Raw genomic sequence first — 11,499 nt, 5'->3', positions numbered from 1 at the left:
CAAAACTTGAGAGACTACTGAATACTGAAAACAAACTGAGGGTTGAAGGGGGAGGGGGGGAAAGAGGTGGTGGTGATGGAGGAGGGCACTTGTGGGGAAGAGCACTGGGTGTTGTATGGAAACTAACTTGACAATAAACTACTTTAAAAAAAAGGGGGGGGGAACCTAAAAAAAAAGAGAGAGAGAGAGAAGGGGCTGAAGGTCTCATCTTCTGAAGCTACTTCCTGCTGAGAGCGAGGTCCTAGATGTGTAAAATCTCTCACCGACTGTTCTAATGATTTATAGGCACTCGGATCCTCCTGTCATGTAGGTTGGAATCCTTGTCCAATCATTAGTTTCACTTGGAACTCTTAAAGACTGGAAGACACAAACTTTGTCATGAGGCTAAAAAGGCAGAGGCCAGAACAACAGCAATAAAATAGCCACTAAGTGTCCAAGGAAAGGCAGGAACCAGGGATGTAATCTGTAATTGAGTACCGTATAGTTTGGGCACTGGGATAATTAACCCATGTAACCATTTGACTTGTTTGTAAATCTGAATATTCAGTTTGACCTCCCCAGCATTGTATATACAGCACGTTTTGTTCACTACTGTATAGACAGCTCTTTGTTCAGCAGGAAGACAATCTAGAGCCAACCTACTGTTGGGTACAGCCTATTTGCCAAAGAATTTAAGGACTCCCAGAAACCCTCTAAGATGTCGCCAGCATTTAAAGCCAGTTTGTGTATGGCTTAGATATGGTTTCATGATAAGTAAAACACCCTCAGGAGGAAGCCAGTCTTATGGCCCCTACAATTTCTGCTGAGATGGGTCAGAGTGCTCTCTGTTGCCTGGCTTGGGACCTAATGTCCCAAAGTGCACTCTTCCCAACATGAATGGACAACTGCCCAAAGAGGCCAGAAGAGGGAGGAATCCGAACTTTCTTCATAGGATAGTTTATTTTGTGGTGGACCACAGAAGAATAGATAGGGACAAAGAGTGGAGGGCAAAAGCTTAGCAGGGTGAAGAATAGCTAAACCATCTTTATAAAAGGGGACCCCAGTTAGGTGTATTATTGCATCTGGAAGGCAGGGGCCCTTCATCCAAAGGGCCTCCATCTAGTTCTGAGTCCTCTTTTATTGCCTTGTTGCTATCCAAGGCAGATGGACTCTGATAGGTGAGCTTCTAGGAAGGGATTGCTCTTTCTTTTCAGTGCATACAGGAGGAGCTAGGTTGGTGGCCTGGGGAGAGTAGAGATGAGACCACATACCAGTGAGTCTGGTTGGGGGGTACATGAAAACCTTGAAGAGGAAAATGACATAGGATAAGTAGAGGACAAACTTCCCATAACCGTAAGGCAGGTATCTGTCTCGCTGGGGCAACATGGTCATCTTTGTTTATCCCAGGGTACTTTGAAACTACTCAGGAGTTTCAAAGAAGGAAACAAAATGGGGAGTCTCCAGATTGATGGCCTGGAGTGGGCAGAGCAGAGGCAGCTGGAAGAAGAGAAGGTAGAAAGACAGTGAGAAGGAAAGAAATACCATTTCAACCCTCCTCCGTCAAGGGTGTCTATTCAGGCAGAGAAACCAAACAGACCATTGGAAAGAGAGACACTCTCCCACTGCCCTGGGGTAATCAAACCCAAGGAGTCAACCATTTCGGCTCCTTTTTCCCAAGGCTGTCTATTCAGGTAACTCAGAAGAAAAGAGAATAAAGGAGTTTCCTGTGACTGTCAGACATCCAGCCATTATAGGATGTGAGACAGGCTCCTCCTGCCTCTGCTGGTCAGTCACCAGTCAGAAAGAGTGTGTAGGGAGCACGTTAACATAGGCTGAGAGCAGTTAAGCTGTAGCTGTCTTGTGACCACCTCAGAGAGGGTAAGAAGGAGCAGAAAGGACCTGGAAAAAAAGAGGGATGTCAAAGGAGGAGGGAAGGAAGAGAAAAGGGAAAAATATTGTCTGAATAAGAGTAGTGGGGCCCTAGGACAACAGAAGTAGACTTACCTTGAAGTGACACTAGAACCAATGTTCAGGTGGCCATGTGTGAGGGCTTGCATCCATCTTCCCCCATGAATGGATCCCAGACCCTCTCTAACAGGGTGAAAATGGCCCCCTGGGGCTCTTTCATGGCCACTGAAATATGGTACCAATTCATGTTTTTGGTACCTCTTTAAGCAATAGAAATTGACTAGATGCCAAACAGGAGTTCCAGGAGAGGCTTTATCAGGGCTTATGCTGGAGGGCAAGGGAGACAACACAAGGTAAAGTGTCCTTCAGGCTGGCTCCCCAAACAAAGGCGAGGGAAAGATTTTTAAGGGGCTGAGGTGGGGAAGGTGTGATATCCAGGCATGTTGGGACCGGGAGGTACAGGAGGTTGCATGCACTGGCACAGTAACAGAACATGCTTTTTACATGCATTGCATGTCTCATTAGCATGTTAAATCTCCATCCCTCAACATATTTTTTAGAATAGTAAAAATAATGAGGGGAGAATTTGGTGAAAGTTCAGTCCTGGGTGCAGGTTAGTTTGGTCTGCCTTTTCAGTCTTTATAGACTAGCCCCTACTTTTAGCTCATGAGCATGCTTGCTTTGCATTCCTGCAGGATATACTAGTCAAGAGCATAGAGTTTTAGTTATCCTGGAAGATCTGCTACTCAAGGGGCATAGGTATCCAGGAACACTGGATTTAGCAGTTAGGATTGAGTGGACCTAAGTGCAGTCCCTAATCTGTCTCATTAATTTCCAGTTATCTCCAGTGAGCAAAACAAGCTTCAGTGGACACAGAACACCTTCAGACAAAGAAGTACAGGTACTAGCAAGTGAAACTAGTCCCTGTGAATGGCAGCTATCAGGGCAAGGAGATATGCTCACTGTCATGCAGGCACTCAACATTGCTGAGTATAAGGAAAGGATAACCTCCCCTTCACATTCTACAGTGCACGTGACTGAGACATTGTATAGACTGTCTCCTTCAAAGGTAGGCTATTGAGCTTGTAGGGGAGGAAGAATTTCTTGTCTCCTTCATGGTCTCCCCAGCTAGAATAAGAATCAAATTGCCATGAGACAGATTAACAGGAGAAAATTGAATTTAATTTTGTACATATGGGGAATACACACAGACATAAAATTCCAAAGACAAACAAAATGGGATATATATGTCATTCTGAACTAAGTAGAAGGGGTTAGGGGCCTGGGACTTCAATGGGAAGGAAAGTAATTCACAGGGGAAAAAAAGCAGATGATTGCTAATTAGATGTTTTCCTGCCATATAGGTGGGTCCCTCTGATAAAATTTACCTCTGGTAATAACTGTTATTCTGGGAAAGACCCCTTAAATTAGATTCTTCTGTGTAGTTAAGGGAGGAACAGAAATTTCTTTTGAGTCTGCAGGGTCTCAATTACCTTCAAGTCAAAAATAATCTTTATGCCACAGTGGTCCATCTTGGGGTAGTCTGCCCTTGGCCCTTACAAGCCACAGTAGTCTGGCAACACTCCAATTTTATATGGTTCATTCAGCTTCCTTTAGGCGTTTTAGCAAGATGCCCAAACAGAATATAAATGAAGCTTGTACAAACAGTGTGTTTTTCACGTCTCAAGATAGATCTAGAATCTTGAAAAGGTGTCTTATATTACCCAATTCCTCATTTCATACAATCCTCACATCAATGCTCTTAGGGGAAACAGCCTATTATGTGAAAAAGACTGCTCCTGGTTCCTAGGAAGGAGTCTCTTAAACCCTCGGAAATTCTTGAGTAATAAGAATGTCTTTGAAGCTCATGGTGAGAGCCTCTTGGGCCATACTTGAGTTTATGGTAACGAAGTAACTCTGGTGGACCCCTAGTTCCAGTATGGGGGCTGTCCATACTGGAAAGACCAACCATATTTTGGGAGGAGCACATGATATCAGCCCAACCTCTTGGGAGGGAAAAGGATCTGGGCACTGAATGTAATCATGTCGCCAATGATCCAGTCGATCATACTTGCATAATGAAATCCCAATAAAATATCCTGATATCCAAACCTCAAGTGAGCTTCCCTAGTTGATGATTATACATTAAGGTGCCAGGACAAGGACATGTCCAAAGGACAAGCAAATTCACTTTTGAGACCCTCCCAGACATCATCCTGTGCATCTCTCCTTGTGATTGCTCCTCATTTGTATTCTTTATTTTTAAGAATCATAATTGATTATAAGTACAGTCTTTTCTGAATCTGTGAGATCTTCTAGCACATTATTAAGCCTTAGGGGACAGTGAGAATTCCTGAATTTGTAGCCAGTTGTCAGAAGTACAGGTGGCCTGGGAACTCCCAAGCTTGGGGCTAGTATCTGAAGACAGCAATCTTGTAGAAGAGTTTGCCATTAACTTGTGAATTCAAACCTCCAGATAGTTAAACTCAGAATTGCACAGTACAACCCAAGAAGTTATGCAATTTATCTAAGGTCCTTTCAGTGCTGAGTGGTGGCAGACTCTGACATAGGTCCTCCTTGCTCTAATTACAAGTAATTTCCACTACGCCTTGCTGAAATTTAGCATATGCCAGGAAGGTTCAGGCTAGGATCAGGGAATATTGTAATTAAAGATGAATTATGAATTATGTGCTATTACTAAAAATATACAAGAACAACAACAAAAAATATACAAGGTCTATTGTAACAAGTAAGTCTATACATGTAGGTATAATAGTGCCAAACCTATTCTTAAACTTTTATAGCCCCAAATTTAATTCAGAAACTGAGGCTGGCTTATTTATCAAGGCATCTTGAATTTTTTTTTTGATGGTATCTCTACTGTCATATTTTGGGAGTTTTCCACATTCACTGTTTTTTCTTCACTTTCCTTAGCAAATGTGCGTGAAGTAAAGTCACACTTTCGATCACACTACTAATTATAGATGTGCAGAAAAAATATGCACTTTTAATTTCTTTATGATTGACTTCATATTTCCCCCAACCTGCTGGTGTTGTGGTGGTGGTGATGGTGGTGGCGGTGGTGGTGGTGGTGGTGGTGGTGGTGGTGGTGGTGGTAGTGTGTGTGTGTGTGTGTGTGTGTGTGTGTGTGTGTGCAGTATTTCATTTTGTGAGGTAGAGTGTAGATGACTTGTATAGATTTTTAAAGTTATTTCTTCTTGAATTTTTATATACATACAGAAATACATAGAAATTGATGTGAGGCTGCAAACAAATGGTCAAGAAGGAATTCTTGACACGTTTTCTGTGCAAAAAGGTACTTTTATTATAGCATGGGGACCGGGCCCTTGGGCAAAAAGTGCTGCACTTTTGCTTTATGATGCTGGTGATTATATGCTTAGTGCTCAAGGAGGAGGGGATGTAAGGGAGTATTAGATCATAAATGTTTTCTTCGACTTTCTACTTGTAAAACTACCTTTGCAAGATTTTTCTGGTGCTTATCCTTCAGCTTGATATTAACCAGTAAGCTGTACAGGCAGTCATGAGACGCTTTAAGAATGTAACAGCCAGCACCTATTTGATCCTTATCAGAACTATGCAGGCTATAGGTCAGCCTTCTGAGCTAAAGATGAACATTTTTCTGCTTCTATCTCTCATCACAAGTCACAAGTGAATTTTCAAGATTATTGCCTTGTGGGAAGGGTGAAAAAACCCTGTATTTCATTCAAGGGCTCAATATTATTTTTTTCTCTTTAACTATAGATATAATAATTCTAACCTTAATTTCTGTTTTCGCCTGCCACCCCTCTATTTCCCTTCTTTGAATGAAAAAAAAATCTGCCTCAGGAAGAGAAGGGATGTGTCATTTACACAGAAATATACAATTGAAAAGCATATTCAGATATTTCAAAATATTAATCCCAAGAGATGCAAAGGTTAATTTTGACATATTTCTCCCAATATGCCTACATGTAAAAGAACCATACCTGATAACTAATGAGCTCTAATTCATCAGTTGCAGAAGGACTGGGTCAGGTCACTCTGAAAACCAAAGGGAAACAGTAGTGGCTTGCATTTATAGTGTTTGATGGTTTGCAAGATGTTTTTTAATAGTTACCTTACTTTAACCTCACAAGACCTTGTGGTGTATGTAGTACTATCTTCATTTCGAGGTCTGAAGCAATTCAATTGGTTCCCCCCAATATACAGTCATAATTTAAGGAAAAAACAGCATATTATAAGCACGTCTTTCTTGTGGTTTTAAAGGTAAAAATGAAATTCGTATTTGGGGCAAACTTCTTCAATTTTTGGAAGAGACATTTTTAGTACATCCCTACAGTCATTCAGATGGTTATCAAACACAAACCAGTATCAGTGTCCTGGAAAAACACTTCACAGGTGAAGTTAAGCTGAATGCAGACTGTACCCCTGGGGACCAAACGCCGTATCTAGAAACATAAAGAGCCTCCATTTTCATAGTAGAAAGCTCCCCTTACAGGTTACGATGATGTGAATTTATGTTTTGTTTTCTAGACAGGAGTCAGCAGTCTTGCACTCTGGAATATCTTGAAAAGTTGGATTCTTGGGGCACCTGGGTGGCTCAGTTGGTTAAACGTCCGACTTCAGCTCAGGTCATGATCTCACAGTTCGTGGGTTCAAGCCCCGCATTAGGCTCTGTACTGACACCTAGCTCAGAGCCTGGAGCCTGCTTCAGATTCTGGGTCTCCCTCTCTCTCTGACCCTCCCCTGCTAGCACTGTTTCTCTCTGTCTCTCAAAAATTAAAAAAAAAAAAAAAAACATAAAAAAAAAAAGAAAAAGAAAACTTGGATTCTTGAAGTAGGAGGGCAGGAAGGACCCAGAGAAGAAGCAAGTTGATGAATTCTCGAAGAAAATGATCTGATATTTTATTTTGTTTCCCTTTTCTGCATTGTAACTCCCTTATGTTATCTTCAAATGTTGAATTCAGAATGTCTTGTGTTAATTGTTCTTTGGAGAATTATTGTTTTCCACACTCTCTGGCAGAATAGACCAGAGAAAGTAACTACAAGGCGGGAAAGGGTTCACAGCCCTACAGGAGCAGAAAGAGGGAGGAGCTGAACCTCTATATGTAATAGGAGATACTGAGGGCACAAGTGGGCCCGAGGAACATTCTGGTACTCCCCAGGTTTCTCAGAATCCCTGCTGTCACCCAAAGGGGACTCCAACTTGGGACCATTGGACAGTAAAGGAGAGAGAGACTCCCACAACATATCCAGGGAAACCAGGTAACTACAATTAGCCAAAGGAACTGAAATGCCTGTTCAAGGTGCCTGTCCACCCTTCTTGCCATAGGGGCCAAGGGCAGCTTGTCCCCAAATGTGCCACTTTGGCATATTGGTTATTTACACATTTTTTAAATGTTTATTTATTTTTGAAACAGAGAGGGAGACAGGGACAGAGACAAAGTGTGAGCAGAGGAGGAGAAGAGAAAGGAGAGCTACCAGCACAGAGACTGACGTGGGACTTGAACTCATGAACCATGAGATCATGCCCAGAGCCAAAGTAGGATACTTAACCAACAGAGCCACCCAGGCGCCCCTAAATAAAAGTTACTGAAGAGATAGCCTATGCAAGAACACCCAGATCCTCCTTTGTCCCCCTGAAATCAGGAAATAAATATCCCATGCAGAAGGTAGCCTTGCTATACCAGTAGGTAGAGTGACATCCTTACCACCAGAGGTGGGAAAATCAGGGCTGAGAAGGCTGTATAAAGAACCCTTGTGACTTTTTACTAATTCACTATTGCAGCACAAATTCTGTTGAAAATTCCTTACTAACTGAAGCTCCCAAAGTTAAGATTTCTTTGACCTGTCAAGTCCTCACAGACTTATTGTCTCTCTGTTTAAAAAGTAAAAGAAATCTCTCTGCTTTGGTCATTTCTTGCACTCTCTATTTTATTATTGGGACTTCACACACATGTGATAAAATTTGGGATTTTCTTTCTCCCATTAATGTGTGTCAATCCAATTTAATTCTCAGATTAACTGCAAGACCTTCAAGGGTAGAGGGAGAATCTTTCCCTACCTTCATTACTCATCACAGAGGAAAAAGGACAATTTTTAAAATATCAGAGTCAATACCTCATTTTACTACCAAAAAAAAAAATCAGGTAGATATCATGAATATGTCTAAACTCAGATCCCAGCTCTGGTCCTAAAACCTTGGACAGGCCACCTAATCCGTCTGGTAGTGAGATATTTCATCTGTAAAACAGAAATCTCCTTACACCTAGTAGGTGTTTCATAGGAATTAAATAAGATAATTTAGAAAAAGTGCTTAGCCTGGAGTCTGGTTGTCTGACTGTAATATTGTGATTTATAATAAATATGTATTTTGTTTCCATCCCAGATGTCTGGCACAAATCTCCTAAAACCCCTTAGAATCTCCTGAGTAATAAAGGTGTCTTAATATTAGTAACAAACCTCTTTCAACCACACCTGAGTTTATGCCAATGCAGTGACTTTTGGAAAGGATCTCAGGATGAGGCTGATTGCCCAGGAACCAATCTTGTGATAAGAAGGTTAAAACTTCCAGTCCCGGGAGGGAGGAGCCAAGATGGCAGAGAGGAAGGGAGCTCTGTAAACTTCGTCTGTCCCATCTATCAAACTGAGAAGGACATTACTCTCATCTACAAGAGCAGAAGGAGAAAATACAGACTCCAGAAAGAAGAAAACCTCAAAGATGCCTAAGTGAGTGAGTGCGAACTGGGGAAATTGGAAAATGGGCCAGCCCAAAAAGGGCAGGGGAGGTAGGAGCCCTAGCCCAACACAGGGAAATCACGTGGAGCTCCTGAGAGACAAAAGGAAGCGAATGAGAAAGTGAACACGCTGATAGTACTCTCTAGAGAAGAGATAAAGAACGTTTAACCTGGCACAGAGAGAAAAACTCTCACTCCATATATAACCGCTGGGGAGCAGAATCCCAAACCCAGGTGGCACAAGGGAAAAAACAGCCCCCACCCCTGCGTGATCCCAGCAGGGAGTTGGCGGCCACTGGGGCCAGGGGCATGCATTTCAGCTTGGCTGCTGGAGCGGGAGTGCGTACCTCATTTCCACAGTGCATCTTGCCTATGGCATTGGCCGCACGAATCCCAAATCCCAGGTGCCAACAGGGGGAAAAAATAGCCCCCACTCCTATGCAATCCCAGCAGGGAGTTGGCAGCAGAGGCGGCGGGGGTGTGCACTTCAGCTGCAGCTGTGGGAGCGCTCACCTCATTTCCGGTGGTGCCCTGCACCTCAGGCAGCGGCAGCACGAATCCGGGCCCATACAAAGAGAAACTGCTCCCCCCCTACGAGATCCCAGCTAAGAAGCAAGCCGCCAAAGCAAGTACATCTCATCTGTAGTAGCATAAAAGTGAATGGACTAGGATTTTGAAGTGAGGCGGGCCTGGAAAATACAGCTTGGCTCAGCTGCGTCACAAGGAGATTGGACTCATAAGAGTGGCCTGCAGCACTTAGTTCCAGCAGAGCTTGGGGCACCGCCATTCATCACTCCACAACCACCAAGGTGGGGCCTCTGAGAGCAGCCCCAGAGACCTACATACATCAAACCATGCCTATCAGTAAGGAGAAGCTGCTGTGTATTTTTTTGTATTTATTTTTTATCATTACTACCTTTTTTACATTAAAATTTTGTTTAGTTTTTATACTTTATTATCCTTTTTCCTTTCTTCCTCTTTTTTTTTTCTCTTGCCATCCAGATATATCTCCCTTATTTCATCCTTATCTCTCCCCTCAACTGGTTATACACTTTCAGATTGTCCATTGTCCTTTGTCGTATCTGCCCTCTTTATTTTTTTGTCTCTTCTTTTCTTCTCTTTCCTCTCCCTTTTCTTTTCTTCCTTTTCCCCTTTTAAATGGTTTGTTTATTTGATTTGTCTGTGCATTTGCATGCTTCTGTTCCCTGTGTATTTGTCTGTCTGTTTTCCTTTTCAGGGCTACCCCAAGAAACAAGCCAAAGTACGCAGGAAAGAGAGTCCCAAATATCACTGAGTAGGGAAGTAAGATAATTAAAGGCACAACAAGAGAAACTGAGAGACACCATTAAAAGAACATTTCCTGAAATGACAGGCCCTGGACAGTCAATAAGCCTCCTTTAACAGAGCAATACAAACAAGTGCACAGTGCACAATGAGCTTTTTAAAACTGACAAGAGACAGAAAACTAGCCAAAATGACAAAAGGAAGGAACTCTCCTTTGAAGAATCTCCAGGAATAAGTCACAGCCACAGAATTGCTCAAAACAGATCTAAACTCACAACTGAACAAGAATTTAGAATGATGATCATAAAATTCATCGCTGGGCTTGAAAAAATCATAGAAGTTGTCAGAGAGGATATTGATACAAAGACTAGGAACCTTCAAAATAGCCTTGACGAGTTAAAAAAGGCTATAAATGAGAGGAATAACAAGATGGAGGCTTCCAATGCATGGAATGAAGAAGCAGAGAGGAGAATAGGTGAATTAGAAGACACAGTATAGCAAAAGAAGAAGCCGAGAAAAAGAGAGAGAAATTGATACAGAGCACGAAAGGAGAATCAGAGACCTGAGTGATACAATCACATGGAACAATATTTGTATCATAGGAGTTCCTGAAGAGGAAGAAAGAGAAAAAGGTCCATAAGGGGTATTGGACCAAATTATACACAAAAATTTCCCCAATCTAGGGAAAGAGAAAGACATTGAAATTCAAGAGACATACTGAACTCCCCTAAGACATAATGTAAACTGGCCTTCAGCATGACATATCATAGTGAAACTGGCAAAATATAAAGATAATGAGAGAATTCTGAAAGCAGCTAGGGATAAAAGGGCCTTAATATACAAAGGGAAAACTATCAGAGTGGTAATAGATCTATCTACTGAACTTGGCAGGCCAGAAAGGAATGGCAGGAAATCTTCAATGTGATGAACAGGAAAAATATACAGCCAAGAATTCTTTATCCAGTGAGCCTATCATTCAAAATAGAAAGAGAGGTAAAGGTTTTCCCAAATAAAAATTGAAAAAATTGATCACCACAAAAACAGCCCTACAAGAAATCCTAACAGGGACTCTATGAGGGAAATGTAGTAAGGAATATAGGGTACCAGAGACATCACTCCAAACATGGACTCTACAGGGAACACAAAGAATCTAAACCCACATTTTTCATTAACAACACTGAATGTAAATGGACTGAATGCTCTGACCAAACTACACAGGGTAGCAGAATGGATCAAAAACCAAAATCCATATATTTGCTGTCTACAAGAGACTCACCTTAGACCTGAGACGCCTCCAGATTGAAAGTAAGGGGATGGAGAAATATCTACCATGCAACTGGACGCCAAAAGAAAGTCAGAGTAACCACACTCATATCGGATAAACTGGACTTTAAAGTAAAGGCAGTAACAAGAGATGAAGAAGGACATGATATAATAATTACAGGGTCTCTCCATCAGGAAGAGCTAACAATTATAAACATCTATGCACCAAATTCAGGAGCACCCAAATACATAAAACAATTAATCACAGACAAAAGCAATCTTATTGATAAGAATGTGCTAATTGCAGGTGACTTTAATACTCCACTGA

This window comes from Suricata suricatta, chromosome 12 (assembly GCF_006229205.1).
Source record: "Suricata suricatta isolate VVHF042 chromosome 12, meerkat_22Aug2017_6uvM2_HiC, whole genome shotgun sequence".
NCBI classification, from domain to species: Eukaryota; Metazoa; Chordata; class Mammalia; order Carnivora; family Herpestidae; genus Suricata; species Suricata suricatta.
Note: the sequence above shows the minus strand (reverse complement) of the source record.